General features: G+C 43.3%; 1 protein-coding gene across 5 annotated transcripts in view; it reads right to left on the bottom strand.

Moving 5' to 3' along the window:
- Positions 1–22,357, bottom strand: part of PTPN13 (protein tyrosine phosphatase non-receptor type 13) — a 173,096-nt gene extending 150,739 nt beyond the window's left edge. For 3 of the 5 annotated variants that reach the window (XM_081959190.1, XM_081959192.1, XM_081959193.1), the window contains exon 1: positions 21,875–22,357. The gene's annotated coding sequence lies outside the window, so the exon portion shown is untranslated. Of the gene's footprint in view, positions 1–20,802; positions 20,822–21,874 lie in introns of those variants that run through there. The other 2 variants (XM_081959194.1, XM_081959191.1) reach the window with 2 other exon arrangements.
- Between the last annotated feature and the right edge of the window lie 730 nt (positions 22,358–23,087).

The raw sequence follows: 23,087 nt of genomic DNA, 5'->3' as shown, positions 1-23,087 counted from the left end.
ACTTTGACCACCTAATATGAAGGAGGGACTCACTGGAGAAGAGCCAAATGCTGGGAAAGACTGAGGGCAAAATAAGAAGGTGACGACAGAGAATGAGGTGGCTGGATGGGAGTCACTGAAGCAGTAGGCGTGAGCTTAAATGGACTCCAGAGGATGGCAAAGGACAGGAAGACCTGGAGGAACGTTGTCCATGGGGTCGCGATGGGTCGGACACGACTTCGCAACTAACAGCAACAACAAATAGTTCACAGGCAAGGCCCAATTCTGCATGCAAAGGGTCTTACATTCAATCCTGACCCACCAAATAAAACTATGTAAAACTAGCAAGACAAGATGATTTGACAATAACTGGGTTACATTATTAATCATTTTTTTAAAAACCAGCAGCATAAAATAAAACAAAAACCTCACCAACAACTAGGTTTATGCTAAAATATAAGACAGAATACAAAGACAGCTTTGGTTTTGCACAAAGATTCTGAACACAAACGCTACATAATCTGCACCATGCTTCTGAGATTCAGACCCAACCATAAGCTCAAGTAACAACCTGCTCGAGTAAAATTAGTATCTGGACCTACAAACAGGTTGTCAATAGACTCATTTCAATAGAAAAATAAAGATTTCATTTTTAGAACTTTGCCCAGGAAAAACCCTCAGAATTATTTCCTGGTACAACCCTGTCAAGTCTGATTCACTCTCTTTGATCAACAACGGCCTATGTCACTCTTTGTAGAGATTTCTTACCCATGATCACGTCAAACACAAAACTTCCCAATGGAGGAAGCTTATCTCTGCAGCTTCGAGAGAAGGATTGCTGCATCATTGGGTGGGGAAACACTGCCTTGTTTGTATGACACAATCAACTTCGCCATTCCTTCTCCCAGTTAACCAATTTACTTTTGTATGCCAGAACCATAAGAACTTAGATGACTCATTTGGTTAATCAGAGGCCCTGTTTTTTAATTCTCGCAGATATCGATATCCGAGGTTATTTTCTTTCTAGAGGAAGAAAATGGTTCTTCAGACAAATTGGCCAGGTGTGGTCATGTGAGAGGGTGTTTGTTGTTATTGTTAGTTGCAAAGTCATGTCTGACCCCTTGTGACCCCATGGACAACATTCCTCCAGGCCTTTTGCTCTACCATCCTCTGGAGTCCATTTAAACTCACGCCGACTGCTTCGGTGACTCCATCCAGCCACCTCATTCTCTGTCGTCCCCTTCTTCTTTTGCCCTCAATCTTTCCCAACATTTGGCTCCTCTCCAGTGAATCCTTCCTTCTCTTTGGTAGCCAAAGTCCTTGAGTTTCCTCTTCAGGATCTGGCCTTCTAAAGAGCAGTCAGGGTTGATCTCCTCCTCTAGGACTGATCGCCTTGTAATCCAAGGGACTCGCAGGAGTCTTCTCCAGCACCGTAGTTCAAAGGCCTCAATTCTTTGGCGCTCAGTCTTTTTTATGGTCCAACCTTCACAGCCATACATTGCAACTGGGAAAACCATTGCCTTGACTATACACACTTTTGTTGGCAGGGTGATGTCTCTGCTTTTTAGTATGTTGTCTAGATTTGCTGAGAGGGTGTGGGGAAACAAAAAATGCCAGGACGTAATGTCTAGAGAAGCCATGTTTTTGTAAGATCTCCCTAGTAGTTGATCTCAATAGCAGACATTAAAAGAAACAATGAAACCTGAGTAAAAGTAGTTTGCACAACATGGTATGGGGGAATTAGTTGAGTAAAGCACTTGACTTAACTGGATATATTTGTGGTGCTCTTGGGTTAATTCTTGGGCTGAAATCCTGGTTATTGATGTAAACCTCTTGTTTTCATGGCAACAATACGTAAGTGATTTGCCATTCGTTTCTTCAGGAATTGATTTTTTACTTCCAATCTAAGCCTAAGATTTTTTTCCATCATCTTCTATCCATCCAGGTCCGAGCTACACCTGACTCTACTTAGCATTTTTAAAATCAGACATGTGTTGGCTGGGGGCAACACAGTTTTGGAATTTGTACAAAATGCCACTGCCCCTTTCCCCATGATCCAGATACCAGGGATAGGTGAATAGGACATGCATCAGGGGCAGGCTGCTGGGGGTTTGCAGGGGTTCGGGAGAACCTCTAGCTAAGATTCTGTGCAGTTCGGAGAAACCCCAAATCTTACTCCTGGCTGGCCTCGCCCACCCCACTCTCCCCTCCCAGGAGTTCCCACACGGCCTGTTTTGGATGCAGGTAAGTGCAGGACATACACGGAGTCTCAGGGAGGGTGAATAACGGGCCTCCCAGAAATTCGGGAAGGCCGGAAACAGAGGGCCTCTGGTGCCTGGGGAGGTCATTTTCGCCCTCCCGGAGGCTCAATAGCCCCTCCCCCCATGGTGCAGGAGGCTGATTAGGCAATGCCCACCATGCCCAGCAACCGGGCAGAGAACTCTTTACATGCATGGATATATAAATCTATTTTCAAACTTTAAAAATGTGTACATCCTTAACAGGGAAGACTATAGAATTCCTTGTATATGCAGTCACACCCAGAGAGCAGAATTGTCAAGAATTTGTATTTAGAATGTCAGGAAGCCAAAGCTTAATGAAAAGGATGAATTTATTTGGTCTAAAACAACAAAAGTCTGATTGTCTAAGATTAAAAGATTAAGAAGAGAAATATCTGTGTTCAAATAACGTGATGAAAAAATAAGAGAATGAAGCAAATTTGTTGTCCTTCAAGTAAAAAATTCAGGGGCAAATTTTAGCTAAACTTTAGAGGCAATTTCCTAATAATAAGTGCTGATAAGTTTTGAAGCAGATTGAGGAAATGGTAGTGTGTTCTTCATTAAACATGTTTAAATAAAATTAGGGCAATTATCAACTATAAACAATAAAGGTTGAATGAATTAGCCTTCTTCGATTTGAGTTGTCTCCAGCTGCATAGACTTCAATTCCCATAGTCTTCAGCATTGGCCACGTTGGTGTGAACTTTTGAGAGTTGAAGTCTATATATCTTTGGTTGGAAAAGACTGGGTTAGATGGATTTATTTATTATTTATTAATTATCATTTATTAATTTATTTATTTGCTGCCCATTTCATCACAGGCAACTCCATTATTCCAGTATTCATTTTAGTGCTTCTTTCATTTTCTTTTCAATTTCCATGTTTTTTTTCAGGAATAAAATGCTTATCAAGAAAAATGCATAATATTATTCTAAAGTTTTACCCTAAAGGGAAATTATGATAACTCAATATATTTATATACAGGTTACATGCTATTTAGAAATTTCAAAGTGATTCACCATAAATAACTAAAATGAAACAAGCACATTAAAACAGTACAAAACATGTAAATGAAGCAGAAAACAAAACTATTTTGGCATTCAGGGAAGACCTAGATGAAGAGACCATTTTCACAGATACCTCAAAAGACATTTCGGATACACCCTACGCAAAAATTCAGCATTTTTAGGCACATTAAGTCTCTCACACGGATCCTTGTAATCAGACTGACTGACATCTTTTTCTGGAACTGTTCAGCTCTATCAGGAATACCATGGAAAAAAAGGAACAATAATCCTTGCTCTACTCTTTCCCAGGGGGTTGAACTAGAAGACCTCCAAGGTCCCTTCCAACTCTGCTATTCTAATTTTGCAACTCAGAGCCTTTCCTTTTTTTATTGCCTCAGCCAAACAATGCCCACCTGCACACTGTTACATGTGTGCAAAGAAAATACCATTCATGTAATTAACTACATACAGGGCATCCTCATTTTTATCTCATTTCATCCTCCTGTGTATCAATCATGTGTGGATTATTTCATCTTTGTATTTCTGCCATACCTTTGTCAATGAAGGACACCTATGTTCCTTCTCTTGCATACCGACGAGATCTGGTAGTAAGGAAGAGAAAGCCTCCAAGAGGAGTGTGGAATTAATAGATGGGAACAAGTTCCACTACAGAAATAAGGAGTTGCACAGCACAGTGCCTATAATCTTGGTGATAATAGGCTAAGTCAAATAATGTTTGCTTAAAGTATCATAGCCATTCAACTACTAGGTCACCTCCTGTAGTCTGAAATGTTCATACTTGCACCTTTTTCCAGGCACAAGAATAGACAAGCACAGAACTGTTTAATCTATTTCCCCAGTGGGAATAACAACTGTGGCTCCAGTAGAGATTTTATTCTTATGATGATTATTGCACCCTCAAACTGCTCCAACAGCATACAGCCACGAGAGTTGTGTACCGAGCTGTGATGTGATGGAATGGGGACAACCATCCCAAAATGAGACTTCGAAAGCATCATGTTTGGAGAAAGGTGCCTCTAATGACATTTCCTGGATCCCATAATATATTAGAAATACAATTTGCTAAAAATCAAATAAAACATAACGTTAAAAAAAAACAAAGAACATGTGGTCTTGATGGCAATGTGTTAAATGGCTGAACTATTTTTATATTAATATTATATTAAAATTCTTCTCCCTTTTTTATTATATACTAGCTCAGGGGTGGCGAACATGCGGCTCACGAGCCGCATGCGGCTCCCGGCCAAAATAAATGAGGCTCTTTGCCTCTTATCATTATTTAGTATACTGTGGCTCGGATCGCGCGCTCCCTTTCGGAAGCTGGGGAGGTCCTTTTCAGGCAGCTAGAATGGGCCGCCTGCAAAGGACTTCTCCAGACTTGCTTTGAGGAGCACGGGGCGACTGAGGCTAGTTGTGAAGCCCCAAAGCCCCCACCGCCACCGGAAGAACTGCTGCCACCTCCTCCTCCTCCTCCTCTAACAGGCAGCACTGCCGGATTTGCCGCCCGGTGCTGCGGCTGAGATGAAGCCGCCAAAGCTCCAGCCGGCATCTCCGCGCGTGGCAGCGGCGCCTCCCCTCCGCTCGGAGCAGCTGAGCTCAGTCAGCGCTGGGTTACCCCTGCCCCCTCCTCCTCCTCCAGTAGGAAGGCGGGGGGGGGAGCAGGGGGAAAAAAGCCTCATGGCTCCTCAAAAGCACGGAGGAGGGGGAGGGGGCAGAGGTAACCCAGCGCTGAGCTCAGGAGCAAATCTGGTGATTCTGTTGGAGGAGGAGGAGGAGGAGGAGGTAGCAGCAGTTATTCTGGTGGCAACTCGTACTCGTCGGCATCTTCAGCAGAAGCCCTGCCCACAATGAAGAAAGCAAAGATGGAGCAGATCCACGCAGATGACGTCGCAGCAACATGACTGGAGGAGGAATTCTGGGAGTTGAAGTCCACAAGTGTTAAAGCTGTCATGTTTGAAGACCCCTGGGGGTTTTTTTCCCTAAAGGGTTAGGGGTGCAAGGGTCTTGTAACTTGACAGCTTTAAGAGTTGCGTGCTTCAAATGCCAGAGTTTCTGAGCCAACATTTTGGTTGCTAAGCAGGAGCGTTGATAAGTGATACTGATATTATATAACACTTTGAATTAAGCGGGTACCTTGAAGAAACATAACTTTGAGTTTCAAATAATACTGATTTCGTTGTTGTCTTAGGTGACATCTGTGAAAAAAATTCGGGTGCTCAGGCATGAAAATGTGCCGCTCAAACACTATACTTTTCTGCTCACATCGAAAAAAAATTAGAGGGAACATTGGTTCCGGGTCTGTTTTGGCAGGTCACTGCGTGGTGTGGCTCTCTGACTCTCACAGTTTAAAATTTTGGCTCTTTTTGTCGAACTTGTTCGCCACCCCTGTACTAGCTGATAACCTGGTGTTGCCCTGGTATTTATTTATTTATAATTTCTAATGTTGGAGTTTCCCCCTTACCAGAGGGAGCCCCCTTGTGGAGTACTGTGAAACTGTTACCATGGCAACTCCACTGCACTGTACAGTAGAAGCCATTTTACAGCAGTACAGTAGAAGCCATTTTAAGGCACAACAGGCTGTATCTTAACAGACCACCCCCGCACCCCCCGCGGGGTGTTAGGGATGTCTTATCCCCACAGTATTTTTTCCATTGTTATATATCATTTTATGATACTGCTGCCATTATATAACTTTTTCTTGCATCTGTTATATTTCACTAATATATCTTTGCCAAGTTAATGCAGTACAAATACTAAAAATAAATGAAGTTCAAACAACATTATTTAAAATGTTGGAAATTATTAAAACAAAAAGCAATTTGCTTGGGACAAAAACACTCTTATGTGGTACTACTCTGTCTTCTGCAAACAGAATCCTTACCTATACAAAACAACCAGACTCATCAGACTGCCCATTATTGAGGGGGGTGGGGGGAGGAATCCATCCAGTAATGGACTCTTGGAAAATGAGCATCTTTTACCATTAGAAAAGAATTATATGCATAAATTGCACAGATTCCAACAGCTTTGCAATAATCACTAAAGCAAGCCAATTGGGCTTCCCAAGACCATGAAGGAGACTCCTTGTCCAGATAAAAGCTCTTTTATTTAGGTTAAAGGGAATTCCCCTCCAGCAAAGTCCCAGCCAACTGTCTTTCATGATATTTCATAACCTTTATCAGGCTTGGAGAGTTGCCAGGCCCATATCGTCCAAACGCCACACTGTAGCAGCAATTACTTGGCAAGAAGTCAGGAACAGATCTTCACCCTAATGAATTGAACTAATTGTCTCCTGCAAACTCCCCTTCCCTTTTGCTCCTCTTTATTCCCTATGGGAGGGGCCTTTCACCATCCACCTGTGCCTTTACTCCCATGTTGTCCCTTGTTCCTTAACTGTTCCCTTGTCCTGGCAGCTCTGCGCATGTGCACATCAGGAACAGGCTCCAGCTGTTCTTCTGCCCCACTGATAGCCAACTCCAAAGGCAGCTGATAACTATCAGATGGCCCTGGCCCCATCTCTGCCTCTGATGCAGAGCACTCGTCAGAGCCTTCCCCAGACTCCAGGACTGGCCCATGTTCCTCCCCAACCTCCTCATTGACTCAGTCCGCCACCAGCTCTGCTGGCTGCTGGCGGGCCACAACATTGGTCTCCAAGATTCCCCTTGCACCTCTTGATCTTAGGGAAAAAGTAAAATTTTAAATGAATCTTTTGAATAGGAGTCGTCTGTCCGTCCGTCTGTCCATCCATCCATCCGTCCGTCCGTCCGTCCATCCGTCTGTCCATCCATCTATCCAATTAATTTATATGCCTCCCATCTCATCTAGAGGCGAATTTAAGCCACCTTCTTAAGAAAAGCTAGTATTTTCATAACACTTTCCTTAGCCTTCCCTTTTCTTAGCTCCGTATATTTCATTCGCTATTTGTAAAACTAGCCCTGTTGTTAGATCTCATAGGAAAATTCCAACCAGGAGGTTTTTCTGTGGCAGTCCTATCAAAACTGCGAAGAAGGAAATTATTGGGAAATTTCTTTAGCCATAAAAAACCCCAACCTATTAAAATATGCCAAAATCAACTCTCTGCCTGTCCATTGGAGTTCCTGTGGCACCAGGCTTTAATCACCTAAATAAATTCAGGGATAAAACTATTCATAATGCAACTGAACCTATGATGCAACAACTGTCATTTTAAATAAAATGTCTCTTTTCTAAAAATCTCTTGGAATGTTTCTTTTTACAATGGAATTCAACACCGCACACACTGCCTATAAACTCAAGGTGCTCACCAAAAGGACTTTTGTTCAGTTTCTGGCACAAAATCAGAATTATTCATCAGTTCTTAAAATAGCAACGTATTTCTTGTTAAGAACCAAAACAGAACAGAAGCCAAGAGGGCAACAGAATTCAATGCACTTTTTCAGTCTAATTTTAATTTTAAAACAAACCCCTTACTGACTAATATTTAGTACGGGTAGTTCTCAATTTGCAACAGCTCATTCAGTGACCATTTGAAGTGACAACTGCGCTTTAAAAAGTGAACTTATAACCGTTTTTCACACTTATGACCATTGCAGCCTCTATAATATCACATGACCAAAAATTGGACACTTGGTACCTGATTCATATTTATAACTGCTGAAGTATCCTGGGGTCATCTGATCACCTTTTGCTACTTTCTGACGAGCAAAACCAACGGGGAAGTCAGATTCACTTAACAAATATGTGACTAACTTTAACAACTGTTGTGATTCACTTAACAACTTGTCATGTCTCACTTAGCAACATAAATTTTGGGCTCAATTGTGGTCGTAAGTCAAGGACTACCTGTATTTGAGAGCAGTGCTTTTGTGAGGTACAGCCACAGGGCCCCCACCCCAACGAGAGGCATTTCACAGATAGTAACCAGATTAACAGAGTTGGAAGAGACCTTGTAGGTCATCTAGTCCAACCCCCACCCAAGCAGACCCTGCACTATTTCTGACAGATGGCAGTCCAGTCCCTTCTTGAAAGCTTCCGATGAAGAAGTTCCCACAACTTCTGAAGGCAACTTCTGGTCTATTCGTTGATTGTTCTCACTGTCAAAAAAATCCCTCCTTATTTCCAGGTTGAATCTCTCCTTGATCAGTTTTCTATCCATTATTCCTTGTCCAAGTTTATGAAAAATGATAGATGTGTTCTACTTTCAAATAGGAAAAAATATACAGATAACTGAAGCCTTCTAGTTCCCCGTGTATTTTCCAAGTCATGGGAAATGTGATTGACAGCGATGAATGGCCGTTGGCCTTTGCATATAAAAGCAGCCCTTCTTTGCAAACATTTCCCTAATCCCCCACACAAAATTGTTGCAGTGTGGTATTGGATGAAAAACTTCCCTAGGCTACACGAGAAATCCATACCAGGAGCTTTGTCCTAGTTTCTGAGTTAGCTTCCACACCAATGAGCCTGCTTGCTTCTTTTTTTATTACCCTGTTTCCCCGAAAAAAGACCTTTCGGGATAATAAGCCTAATTGGGCTTTTGAGCTCATGCGCTAAAATAAGCCCTCCCCCCAAAATAAGCCCTCCCCAAAAATATTTAACTGCATGCACACCCGGTCCCCACCATTTCCTGGGGGTGTGGGAGGGGTGAACATGCCCCACATGCACCTGCCATCCACACGAACGGCCTAGCGGAGGCCGCTTATGGAAACCCTAGCTACTGTGCCCCTTCTCTTAGGGGCGGCCGCAAAAAGAGCAGCAGGCCCAGTGACGTTAGGGCTGGCAAGAATGTGCCAGAAACAGGGACAGAACGTCAGCTGATCCGTGGGTCGAGGTTAGGGGGCCTCCTGCACCTCAAAAATAAGACCTCCCCCCAAAATAAGGCCAAGCGCTTATTTTGGGGGTTAAAAGAAAATAAGGCCCTGTTTTATTTTCGGGGAAATACGGTACTAGCATCCGAATCATTTTTTTCTGAGCAAACTCATCTGCCTTATTAATATATGGGACATTCAATAATAGTACAGAAATTTTGCCGGCTCATCCTTCGATAATTTCTTCAATCACTGAGTCATGATTTTCGGCGAGCCAAGAGAAAAAAGTTCAACTTAGAACTTTGCGCTACGTGAAATCGTCCAACCTGCCCCCCCCCACCTTAAAGAGACTTTGAAAAGATTTTTTTTAACAAGGAAAAAAAAAACGGGGAAATCTTTTCTAGTTAAACTTTGCATCTATTTTCAGTGTACAGCTCATAAACAGTTCACCTGTGCTGTATAAATGGGCAGACCAGCCATCCAGAATGCCTTTTCAAACAGGACAGTTTCATACTAATGCTGAACATGTTCAGACATGCTCTTAGTTCTCTCATTTTTCAAGCCTTCCAGAAGCAGGTTTAAAACAGCCACAGTGTGTGAATCACTTTTGAAAGACCATATCATATTACCCCACTTCAGGCCTATAAGACTTCTTCATTTCATCCAAATTAAACCCCCTTGGATAAGACCCTCTTCCATTTATTCTAAAATGGCATGTTTCCTAATTGTTAGGAATATAATGTAGTTTGGTGATAAGCTTTGTTTCCACTGGGACGTATCTAATTTTTAGAAAATAAAAATGTCAGATTTTACTACTGAGTTAGAGATTAAAAAAAATGAGTCTTTGTTGTACTAGCCCAGTGGTGGGCAACCTTTTTTTTCAACTGAGCCAAATCTCGCCAAAACCACGATTGAAATTTATTTTGAGAGCCACATTTTTAAAACCGAAAATACATAGGATGATCTGCAAAATTGGCTCTTAAGACTGGTGGACTTCAACTCCCAGAATTCTGAGAATTGAAGTCCACCAGTCTTAAAACAGCCAAATTTGCAGACCTCTGTGTTAGCCCAAAGCCTGGCACTGGACGGGCCTTGCTCCCCCATTGGTGGAGCCCCAGGAAGCGAGGAGGGAGAAAAAGAGACGGAGGCCAAGGAGCTTCTCCCCCCCCCCCGCAAAAATCTTATCAGGGAGCCGGCGGGCAGTAGCAAATTAGCTGATCACACGGCGTGATCGGCTAATTTGCTACTGCCCGCCCGGCTCCCCGGTTAGATTTTTGCTGGGAGGAGGCGGGGGGGAAGCTCCTTAGCCTCTGTTTCTTTTTCTGCCTCCTCGCTTCTCGTCCCCGCCCGACTTCAGGATCCTCCCTAATCATTGTGGGTCGAAAAGAAAAAAAGGGAAAGAGGCGCTTGTTTTGAAGTGCCCGAGAGGAGGGAGGGGAGCGGGCGCCCGGCACACAGAAGAGCCACATTAAAGTGTGTAAAGAGCCGCATGTGGCTCGCGAGCCGCGGCTTGCCGACCACTGTACTAGCCTATTGGGCTACCTTGTATAGCCAGAGATGGATGGACATTAGTCCAGGCAAATCTTCAACGTACGACCACAAATGAGCCCCAAATGTTTTGTTGTTAAATGAGTTTGCCCCATTTTGCAACCTTTCTTGCCACAGCTGTTAAGTGAATCAGCACAGTTGATAAGTTAGTAACAAGGTTGTTAAGGTGGATCTGGCTTCCCCATTGACTTTGCTTGTCAGAAGGTAATCACATGACCCCAATGGTCATAGGTAGGTGACAATTGCCAAGCATCTGAATTTTGATCATATGATCATGGGGAATGCTACAAGGGTTGTAAGTGTGAAAAACGGTCGTAAGTCACTTTTTTCGCCGCTGTTGCAACTTTGAACCGTCACTTAATGAACTGATGTAAGTCGAGAACTAACTGAATTGCTGTTTCCTCACTGGAAGAGATCAATGTAAGAAAGCGATGAGGTAGGCTCCGTTATGAACTGAACTTCTTATCTCAGGAAGACTAAGATTCTTCTCCACTTGGTTGTCCATCTCCTTAATTGCCTGTTTACTGGTTTGCTCCACCTGAGGTTGAACATCTGCTTACCTTCAGGGGTCAACAAAAAAACTTTTGGCCAACCAAAAAGTAAGACACATGGTAAAAATTAGATTGTCAAGATGATGTCTAACTACTGAAGGCAACAATCCCAGTAGTGTGGCTTTAATTAGCTACTAGTTGTGGCTGTAAGGTTTCATTTGCTACTTGACCTGTTCATATACTGATCTCCACGCGCATCTTAATTCTCTGATGATACTACCGTGAAAATAAATTTTTTTAAAAAAGGAAAAATAAAAATCTTACCAAGAAATCAAGTGTTATTTCTGAAATACTATTTATTTATCAAATTTAGAAACCACCCATCTCCCTGACAGAGGGACTGTGGTAATGGTAAGATAGGATAATATAAAACTATTTTTCCCCAACTTATACAGAGAAGAGGGAAAGAGGAAAGCAATTGTGCCAGGAGCTTACATCTAGAACTTTCCAATTATGCGCAGGTCCTTGCTCCTTCCCATATCATTAGGCAACATATGTAATGATATGCAATGAATTAACATAATATGAATGGGAACAGAAACAAGAAATTTGGGTGATGGGTGAGGTGAAAACTACAGCTGCCATACCTGTAGAACCAGAAAACTGGCCAACTGTTTATATATGATGGCAGAGATGAAACTCTTGTTAGGAGTGGTTTTAATGCCTTGCAAGTATGAGTTTAGGTGTATCTCCCAAGGGATAAGAAGGTGTAGGAGTAATGAAGAATGTGTTAAAGATATGAGTCCAAACTTTTGAGAACCTGTGCTCCAAATGAGCTATGAATAAGACAAAGAATGCTGAAAAATATGACTGTGACTAAATAATACACTCAGATAATTTAATAGATAGAAGAGGGAGGGAGGTTAGTATGTAGGTACGTAGGTAGGTAGAGACAGATACACAAACAGAGGGATTAGAGATAGTGTAGATATTCTTTATTGCAGAATTACACAAAGCTGATGACATTCCACTGAAAAACTGTATTTTGCCAAAATTGCTTTAAGCCTTCAATTAAAAACTCACAAAAGGAAAAAAAAGCTTATCAAAAGAAAACTATATAATATGAGATGAACTAGGAAAGATTGAAACCAGAGGTTTCCAGTAGGTCATAATATCAAGTCCATGTTGACTGCACGTGAATGACTTTTATGGAACTTGGGACTGGGATGATTTGTCCTCACGGATATATCAGCATTTTTAGTATTATTATAGAGCCAAGGTGGTGCAGTGGTTAGAGTGCAGTACTGCAGGCTACTTCAGCTGACTGCTAGCTGCAGTTCGGCAGTTCAAATCTCACCAGGCTCAAGGTTGATTCAGCCTTCCATCCTTCCGAGGTGGGCAAAATGAGGACCCAGATTGTTGAGGGCAATATGTTGACTCTGTAAACCGCTTAGAGAGGGCTGTAAAAGCACTATGTAGCGGTATATAAGTCTAAGTGCTATTGCTATTGCTTTATGGAACTTGGGATGGGGGTGATTTATCCACCCTTGTCCTCACGGATATATCAGCATTTTTAGTATTACTGACTCTGGTATTCTTCTGGACAAAGTATCGGAGGGGTTGGGAGTTGGGTAGCACATTTTTGCAGTGGTTGTCATGGCTAGTACCAGTTGGAGGAAAAATCCAATCCTAGATCCCTGATGTATGGAGTGCCTCGAGGTTCAACTTTTTCCCTACTTCTATTAAACATCTGCATAAAATCACTGGCTAAGGTCATTTGCTATCAGGGAGTAAGGTATCATCAGTAGGCGAACGATATTTAATTATAAATCTCTGCCACAGACTATACAAGTGATGCCATTAGTTTTATTATCCAATACCCAGAAGTGGTAAAGATCCAGAAGGGGGAAACAACTCAAGATTGGCAAGACTGGGGAGCTGTGGACTTGAAGTTCCCTTGTATTGGGGAGCATCTACATTTAAAGCTAGGTGGGATGGACCAGGGGTTGGCAACCTTGAACACCCAAAGAACCACAAAGGTCCTTACCGGAAGCCCCCCCATTCAATTTTGGAGCCAACCGAAAGTCCGGTTTCCCCACCATAAATTCCTCTCCTAGCCCAGCATTCTTTTTCTTCTACCTGTCCTAACCGAAAGCCCTATCTATTGTGGAGCTGACCAGAAAACCTGGTCCTTGCCATAGAGTCTCCTCCTGGTGTGCTGTGCTCCCCCTCCCAACCGGAAGCTCCTCTCAAAATTGCAGCATCGACTGGTGATAGGGAGCCACAGCAGGAGAATGAAAGAGCCACATGCAGCTCCAGAGCCGCAGATTGCTGACTCCTGGGATAGAACTTCCCCAGATAGAATTGGTGGGTCACTTGGCCCCTTTTTGGACTAATGACTCTTGCTCAAGTCATTTTCTGTCCATCCTAAATACTTTATTGGGAGGCTCTAATCAGTCACATAGTCATTTCTCACTACTAAAGTGTGCTCTACATAGGGATGCCCTTCAAAAACATTTGGAAATTTCGTTTGGTCTAGAATGCAGCAGTGTGAACAATATGGAGTACACCAGAGTTCATCCATATAGGACTGCTATTTTATGTGCTAGCTACCAGTCAGTTCCTGGATGCAATCCAAGATGCTGGTTTGTCTTTAAAGCTTTACAGAACACAGGACTAGATTATTGGTGGGAATGCTTGCTTCCAAAAATCTGTGCCTGTCACACTAAGTCTCTTAAGGTAGGCATGACCTAGTCCTCCTAGGGAAACAATGTCACCTAGTGGTACCCAAGAGACATACTTTCTCTGCAAAAGGGGATCACATTTTCCAGGGACACTGCAACCGTCATAAATATGAGTCAGTTGCCAAAGGTCTGAATTTTGATCATGTGATCATGGGGATGCCGCAGTAGTCGTAAGTATGAACAATGGTCATGTGCAGGGGTGGGATTCAGCTGGTTTGGACCAGTTCGGGCGAACCGGATGTTAATTTTACAATTTTACATTTACAGTAGTTGCAAGGACTGGCTGGCCATGCCCACCCCTCCCCTCCCAGTAGTTTCCATGCGGCCTGTTCATCATGCCTGGTAAGTGCAAGGCCTGCGCAGAGGCTCTGGGAGGGCGAAAAACGGGCCTCCTTGAAATTCCGGAAATCCAGAAATGGGCCCGTTTCAGTACTCTGGAGTACAGGGGATACCGTTTTCGCCCTCCAGGAGGCTCAAGGAAAGCCTCCGAAGCCTGGGGAGGGCAAAAACACCCCTTCCCCATGTTGCAGGAGGCAGAGTAAGCCACGCCCACCATGGCCACACCCACCCAGCAACTGGGCAGCTAACATTTTTCAATCCCACTCCTAGTCATGTGTCACTTTTTTCAGTACTGTTGTAACTTTGGTCACTAAATGAACGGTTGCAACTCTTGACTGTTATTTATGCATTCAAAATAATCCTCCTTAAGCTCTGTGGGGTGTACCTTTTATTTTTTACATCAGGTTTATCAAGCAGAACTAGATCCCAAATAGTGGCTCATCCCCATTGCGTTCCCTTAGTCAGAATGGATTTTTCAAACTTTCATCTGCTTGCCTGAATAACAATGTGGCTTGCTCAATACCACACAACAAACAACTGCAATGATTTCTTCACGCTTTTTGATTGAAGAGGGCTGGCTGGTTTTACTTTCCTCTGGAGGAGACCCTCCCTTGAATATGATCATTTGAAATGTAAAAATTGCAAGGGACCTGCAGCACAATCTCCCTAGCCATGTTTGATTTTAAAGCACCACTTTTGTCTTAAACAGTTAAGCATGAGAACAACTATTTGGGAATAATTCTGTCCCAAATCACATCTCTGCTCCAAAACCTGTGTGACACCAATGCTTCATCAAAGCATGTTAGACTATGCAAAGTGCTTGCAACTTTTATCTCCTTGAAGAATTTTTTTTTAGCATTTGCTATTAAAAGAATTAAATTTCAAATGAATGTATTATTATTATTTTTCTCTTCCTTCCTAGTATCGATCTCTCCCCACTTATGACTATAACCATGTTGTTTGTATCTTTCAATTTATACTGTTTTTATTTGTTTCCTAGTAGGATTTGATATCTTATTAGTAACCTTGACTATCACTAAGTGTTGTATCTTTTTATTCTTGATGAATGGATTTTATTCTCCTTATGTACACTGCAGAGGTGGGTTCTTAGCAGTTCGGCCAAGTAGGTAGTAACTCAGCCGGACACGCACCCAAACCGGTTCTATGCTCAGCGGTGGCATCTTGATTTTCTGTTTTGCACATGCACAGAACAATCTTCATTGGAAAAATGTAATTTTTTCCCTTTTCTAATGTGCGCATGTGCAGACTTTTTAAGTTGCAAATGCTCCCACGCACGGAGCAAAAATTTTTGCGCGCCAAACCAGTAGCAATGCTGGCAGGAACCCACCCCTGGTACACTGAGAGCATATGCATCAAAGACAAATTCCTTGTATGTCCAATCACACTTGGCCAATAAAGAATTCTATTCTATTCCATTCCATTCCATTCTATTCTATTCTATTCGGGACTGTCTCCTTCAGAGGAAAGTAATGCCTGAAAGAGAATTTTGTGCATCAAAGGAAATATATGTTGAAAGCTTATTGATAAAAACTTCGTGGTCATCCTTCTTGAGTAATATAACAGTCGGCCTCTTACAACAAATGGCAAATTGTATCTTAAGTCCTGTGGGTTTCCAAATGCCTGGCTAAAATACTGGATTACTTGGACCTTTGACCAAGAGGCTTTATGACACTCATTTATATGTAAATAAGTCAGTTAGCCTCAACTGGATTACTTCAAAGTGAGCTCAGAGCTCATAAGGTCTATTTGCTAGCAATGCCATTCTCCTGTTACTCATTCTCTAAGACTGGAAGTAACTATATTTGTGACACAGGTAGGCTTGTGATATGTTATTGTTTCCTTTCTAGGAAAAAATTAATGAAGTTGAATAGGACTTCTCATTTGTTTAGGAACTGGCATCATACCTTGTGCAACATCTGTATAATACTAGGATAGTCGTGGAATGCATAAAAGACTTAGGAAATTAAATTGAAATCCCTACTAAGGCGCCTCAGGATACCAGAAAGATTAACAGGTTTAATGTGACATGAACCAGAGTCCTCTTCATCAGTCAAATTCACAGAACAGTCTTTTCAGCAGGTAAACACAAATGGAGCTGAGCTTGTGTTAAGAAATATAATCAACTGAACTAATTGACCATGAAAATGAAAGGCTTCCAGTCTGCGAAGACTGTTAGTAAATCACAAGCAGGTATATCGGAAAAATACAGTGAATATTTGAAGCATAATTCATTAGTGGTAATACATTAACTCTAATTTTCTTGCATGCATTTAATTCCTACAGTGAAAGAAAAGACGTGTCCATTTTCACTGGCAGAGGGCGGCAGAAGGCCGTCGCAGCTAAAAACGGAGCCTAGGAGGGCCATGCATGGCCTTTCAAGCACCATTTTTACTGGCAGAGATACTGTGGGCCAGTTCTTTGCTGTTTCTAGGGTGGCGCCGCGGGCCAGATTTAAGCACCCGGCGGACCGGATCTGGCCCCTGAGTTTGACCCCTGACATAAGATCGTCCTGATAAATTCTAGATGGAGCAAAATGCTGGCAGAAGGAATCAATCTCTTTTGAAGTTTCTTTCTCAAACTACGCCAACTTTTCAATCTGTCAATAAGGGTCCTTTGATTTAATTTGCTTCCAATAATTTCTCAACAACTTCCCAAAATTTTGCCTCAGTTTGTTCTTTTACATGATGGAATTATCTGTTCTAATTTATTTTTTAAAAAGCAACAAGGCCTTTAAGAACAGAACAACATGGTATTCACTGGAAGATGAACAAGTGAGATGGAAACTCCTAGGTTTGCAGCTTGGGTCACTGCATCCCGCGCTGTGTTTGCAGTTATGTTGGGATAGAGTTGACATATGTTTTGTAATCCACATGTCTTGGGTAAAGGTAAAGGTTCCCCTTGCACATATGTGCTAGTGGTTCCCAAGTCTAGGGGGCGGTGCTCATCTCCATTTCAAAGAGGATTCTCCGTGGTCATTTGGCCGGCATGACTAAACACCGAAGGTGCACGGAACGCTGTTACCTTTCCACCAAAGGTGGTTCCTATTTTTCTACTTGCATTTTTACATGCTTTCAAACTGCTAGGTTGGCAGAAGCTGGGACAAGTAACAGGAGCTCACTCCGTTACGTGGCGCTAGGGATTCGAACCGAAGAACTGCCGATCTTCTGATCAACACGCTCAGTGTCTTAGCCACTGAGCAACCGCGTCCCTATGTCTTAGTTATGTGGTTTATTATTAAAGCTGAACAACCATTTTATATTTGGAGGTCTTACAGAATCTAATCTATTGATTAGATTTTAATGCCATGTTCAGCTTCTCCCTACTCTACTCAAATACTTTCAAGAGGCAAGCCTTTAAATTCTCCTGAACCACGGTTATTTCTTCCACATTTTTTTATGCATGGAAAAAAAAAAGAGAAAGTGAATGAACTGTTTCTTGCTGCAGGAAGGCAATTCAGGCAGGACAAGACTGGGATCAATTTTTAGTGCACTCCTGAAGGAAAAGGGAAACACTTTCATGTGCCACATGAGTTTATTCTGCATTTGTCTTATGGCCCATCTCAGCAGGTAGGCAATGGGAAGACAAACCGTGTCAGGGCAGATGGACCGATGATCTCACCTAAGATAAAGCAGCTTACTATAATGCTAAAGTCCTTGGCAATCTTTCCCACTACTAGCAGATCATAAGATTTCTCAGGATTTAGATCACGGTGAAATGGAAATGTTGAACAGAATCATCATCATTATGGACAGGACCTTTTCACAGCATTTACCCTGGCTCATAATATGCTTTTACTACACTTTCCAAAACTGTAATATTTTATATGGTAAATCAATGTTAGTTTTATACAACCTGCAAACGTGAGTAGGTGAAGAGTTAGGAAATATATATATATATTTGAGTGTATATATATATACACTCAAATACTGTGTTCCTATTGCCAGGAATGTGCAGTAAATTGCATGTAAAGCTTTGAGTAGCAGGCTCCAAAATTCTACTCCAAAAAGTTTAAGGGGAAAAGAGGACAATTGATGCTGGAACCAAAGAAAGACTGGAAAATTTCCTTATGCTTCTTTTACTCTCTGGGCAACTAGCAAAGGATGTGGTTGGGAATCAAGATTTCTGAGACCTTGGGAGCAAATTAAGGAATGAAATGGAAGGCTTCAGATTTGTGGATATTTAAGATATGAATTTAGTTCCTTGAATTAAAGTAAGAAAAAGGGGTCACTATTTTTGCAGCTCTTGACTTAAAAGGCACGAATGATCTAAAAGATAATGAGCTGGGCACAATGGTTAAATATGGAAGCATACTAGTTCAGGTAGTCCTCGATTTACAGCAGTTCATTTAGTGACTTTTCGAAGTTACAACGGCACTGAAAAAAACTTATGACCATTTTTCACACTTACGACCATTGCAGCATTAAATCATCACATGATTTAAATTTGGATGCTTGACAACTGACTAATATTTATGACGGTGTCCTGGAGTCATATGATCCCCTTTTGCAACCTTCTGACAAGCAATGACAATGGAGAAACCAGATTCATTTATCTGTGTTACTAATTTAACAACTGCAGTGATTCACTTAACAAATGTGTCCAAAAAAGTCGTAAAATGGGGCAAAACTCACTTAACAAATTTCTCACTTAACAACATAACTTTTGGGCTCAATTGTGGTTGTACATTGAGGACTACCTGTATTTGCAGAGCTTCACAGATAGAATACAAAACACACTTATTATTTGAATGTCAATAATAAATAAAAGATATAAATCAATACCTTAGACCACCTATTACACAAAACAATCTATTGGGATCCTTATATTAAAAATACATATTCCGTGTGTGGTCAGAATTTAAAAATCACATATAATAGGTAAAGGTTCCCTTCGCACATATGTGCTAGTCATTCCCGACTCTAGGGGGCGGTGCTCATCTCCGTTTCAAAGCCGAAGAGCCAGCGGTGTCCGAAGATGTCTCCGTGGTCATGGGGCCGGCATGATTAGACGCTGAAGGCACACAGAAGGCTGTTACCTTCCCATCAAAGGTGGTCCCTATTTTTCTACTTGCACTTTTACATGCTTTCGAACTGCTAGGTTGGCAGAAGCTGGGACAAGTAACAGGAGCTCACCCCATTACGCGGCGCTAGGATTCAAACCGCCAACCTTTCGATCGACAAGCTCAGCATCTTAGCCACTGAGCCACCACGTCCCAGATCACATATAATACGGCTCTTTATTTGAATAAATCAATTGAGATCTCCATATGCGAGTCTGATTGGGACAATATGGACCCTCTCCATATTGCAACAAGCACACCTTGGGTTTTTTCCAGATATAAATGGTCAAAATTCCACTTGGAAATTATCTCCTTCTCCCTCCAATAAACTTCATTATGATGCAAGCAACATGCATATCCTATTTCAACCACAGGAGAAAAGCATCGTATTTACTCCCCAAAGAGCTACAGCTGAGAGTTTGGATGCTTGAGATCCACCCAACACAGAAAACCGGTTATCTCTTTTTTATGCCCAACAAACCAAACCAGTAAAGAGAGAAGCTCTTGGCAGTTTTCTTGTGTGCCTTTGTTGTTTTAAACATTTAATTTAAAGAGAATGACACCTTCACCAATGCGGGAAAGATTCTGGTGCGGCTTTGTGGAGGTGTTGACTGGAATTAGAGAAATATCAAACAAAGCATAGAGTATTATCTTCAATAAGTTTTATTCCGCCCCTGCTCTTACTACTCTTACTATTATCCCTGCATTATTCTCCTCTTTCTCCATTTCTTAACCAACTTCAACAAGGTTACTCAGTGGACTGAAGCATCACATGTCAACAACTTGAGACTCCATTCTCCCAACAAAAGTTGGGACATCTTGATCTCTCCCAAGAACTGAACTCCACATGTTCAAGTCCAGTAGTGGGTTCCGGATCCCGTCGCAGCCAGTATGCTGCGCATGGGGCCGGTCATCCTCGTAGGGCACACGCGCATGCACACACCACTGCCCTGTGACACCCAGATGCTCAGCAGACATCGTGCAGGTGCCGCACGCTGTACGTGCGTGTGCAATTGGCCTGTTTGCATAAAAAACTGGTAAGGAACGCAGGCAGGCGGGTGGGCCAAACGAGCCACCATTCCGGTACGGTGGCCACTGCTCCGTTACCACTGGTACGCCCGTACCGCGACGTACTGCCCGAAACCCACCATTGTTCAAGTCGCTTTCCAAATGTTTTCTGCATTTGCTGCTTTGCAAAGCTGTTGTCCCCAGAGTCCTGAGGCTTTTGCACAGGAAAGAGTCCAAAGCCACAACAACAACAGTAGCAAAAGAGTTAGGATTTTTCTTCTCTCGCATTCTTCTGTGGAGACACCACTTTCCACAACCATTTGAATGCAGGAAGGGCTGATCACCCCCCCAAAAATGGATGAGGAAAGTAAAAGGAAAATGCCTTGAAATTCCATCCTCACCTCTGTCTTACTTTCATCTTAAGCTTCCTTACAGCACAGCAAAACCATTTTATTTGCAATTTACAGGCACATAACCAGCCTTTATATGCCAAGCAGAGGGCAGGCAGTGCTTTTCTTCCTACCTTGACCTCTGAAACCTTTAGGACAGCCGGGAGACAGAATTATGCCTTCACACTTTCACCCTGGGCAGGTCAGCACAGCAGTGCATTTCACCTTGTCAAAACAACAAAACGCCCTTATGAGATGTTCTTACGGTTTTCCCATGGCGGAGAAGAGCCCATCCCATTTAAAGTACAATTTGGCACCCCTGTACATTGCAACTTTCCCCTTACGTCTTGATGTTCTCCAGAATGGGGAGGACTTACAAGGGACCCACCTTCCAACCTGTCTGAAGACGGCTCGTTTTAGCTTTACAACCCCCCCCATCCATCTCTTTTCATTTCCAATAGCTTTTTCAAAACATAACTCTCTCTCTCTCTCTCTCTCTCTCTCTCTCTCTCTCTCTCTCTCTCTCTCTCTCTCTGTGTGTGTTTGTGTGTGTGTGTTGGGAATTCATGCACAGCAATCCCAACTAGGAGAGGGGTGAGGAGACAGGAGGGGTGGAATTCAATCCTCGGGAAACTTTCCCAGTCAATTTTTTTTAATTGAATTATAAAGTATTATAAAATGCAAAGTAAATAGAAAAGCAGTGGAGGGGGGAGGAAAGAAGAGAGGAAAGACAAGAAAAAGCGTGGACTTCCGATTCTCTCTTTTACAGTAAAATAAAGCATTGCCATTGAGTCTTTATTGATTAGCACTATCGAAGTGCGAAATTCCAGAAACAAATGATTACTAAAATTTGATAGAAGCCATTTAAAAATGGAAGTAAAATAAAGGCATTCGCATCAAATCACAACTTTTTTCCTTTTCCTATGAAGAGCATCTATCCGTCGGATCGGTTAAAAACCCAAAGTCAACTTTTCATGAACCCGGGGAAACTTTTAAAAGCTCGCAAACCTCTTGCAAGCCAAGCAAGCAACGCAGGGGCTTTTCTGAGCCCATCGAAGTCCCCCCCACCCCCCAAAAAAAACGCGGTCCAAGAGCGGGTCACATCCCCTCTGCACCTACCCCGACCCGCAATTTTGCACACAAAGGGAAGCGACCCCTTCCTAACCTCCTCCGCGATGCTTCCCACCCGGCGAAGGGCGCACTTACCAGCCGGGAAACGGATCCTGTGCCGGGAACGCGCGTGGCGGTGGGAATGTGGGAATGCTCCCCGCGAGTCCCGCGAAGAGGTTAGCTGGAAACCGGGCGCGAGTGCCGGGAGCAGAGGGGCAGGGGCGACGGCGGCAACATCTCCCGGCGGCTGCTCCTCGCCCGGCTTGGAAGCAGCAGCAACCGCTTCCCCCGCGCCCAGCCTCCCTTCCTTGCAAGCCGGGCTCCTTCAAGAACAACCAAGCAGGCGGGGAAGAGACACTCCCTCCCTTCGCCTTCCCCGCAGCCGGGACCGGGCGCCTTTTGGACTCTCCGCCTGGGCTGGCTACGAGCGCGGCTCCTTGGGAGTGCTGGGACCGGCGCAGCCTCCCTAGCAGCGGGGAAGCTGCTGACACAGGCTCGCCGGCAGCAGCCCTTCTCCCGCTTGGCCCGCCCCGCGCTGGGGCCCTGGCAAGCCGAGTCGCTCTTGGGTTACTAAGCCAACCGCAAGGCCTGCCCTGCTGGCTCCTGCCGCGCCCACGGCAGCCTCCTCGGCCTCCGGGAGGAGAGGGTGGGTGTGGGGGGTGGGTGGGGGAGAGAAGCCCCTCGGCCTCCTCAGATTACGCGCGAAGCTTGGCCTCCACCGGCTTCAACGTTGGTCTTTTATTTTGATTTTGTTTTGAGGCCGCCCCCGACCCCACCAGAAAAGGTCCAGCGGCTCAAAAGGCGAAGGGCACCCGTAACTCTGGGGCATGCATGGAGTCCCCCCCAAAAGAAAGCAGGCGGGAAGAAGAGGAAAAACAATCAGCTGCATTCCAATCCGGGACAAAGTTCCTTGAAAGTTTTTTTTAAAATGTATAAGATTTAGTTCCAAGGAAACCTGCAGAAAATTGTGGTCTTTTTCCCCTTATGAGGTTACAGGGAGAAGAAAGGGAGCTCTTCCTTCCTTCCTTCCTTCCTTCCTTCCTTCCTTCCTCCCTCCCTCTTCTTTCCCCTTCCTTCCTCTCCTTTCTCCTTCCTTTCTCTTCTTTCAACTTCCTTCCTCTTCTTTCTCCTTCCTTTCCTCCTTCCTTTCTCTTCTTTCCCCTTCCTTCCTCTTCTTTCTCCTTCCTTTCTCTTCTTTCTCCTTCCTTTTCTCCTTCCTTTCTCTTCTTTCTCCTTCCTTCCTCTTCTTTCTCCTTCCTTTCCTCCTTCCTTTCTCTTCTTTCTCCTTCCATCATCTTCTTTCTCCTTC

This window comes from Natrix helvetica, assembly GCF_964273705.1.
Source record: "Natrix helvetica genome assembly, chromosome: 7".
Classification (NCBI taxonomy): domain Eukaryota; kingdom Metazoa; phylum Chordata; class Lepidosauria; order Squamata; family Natricidae; genus Natrix; species Natrix helvetica.
The sequence above is the reverse complement of the archived record's forward strand: the minus strand, read 5'-3'. Positions and strand labels throughout refer to the sequence as shown.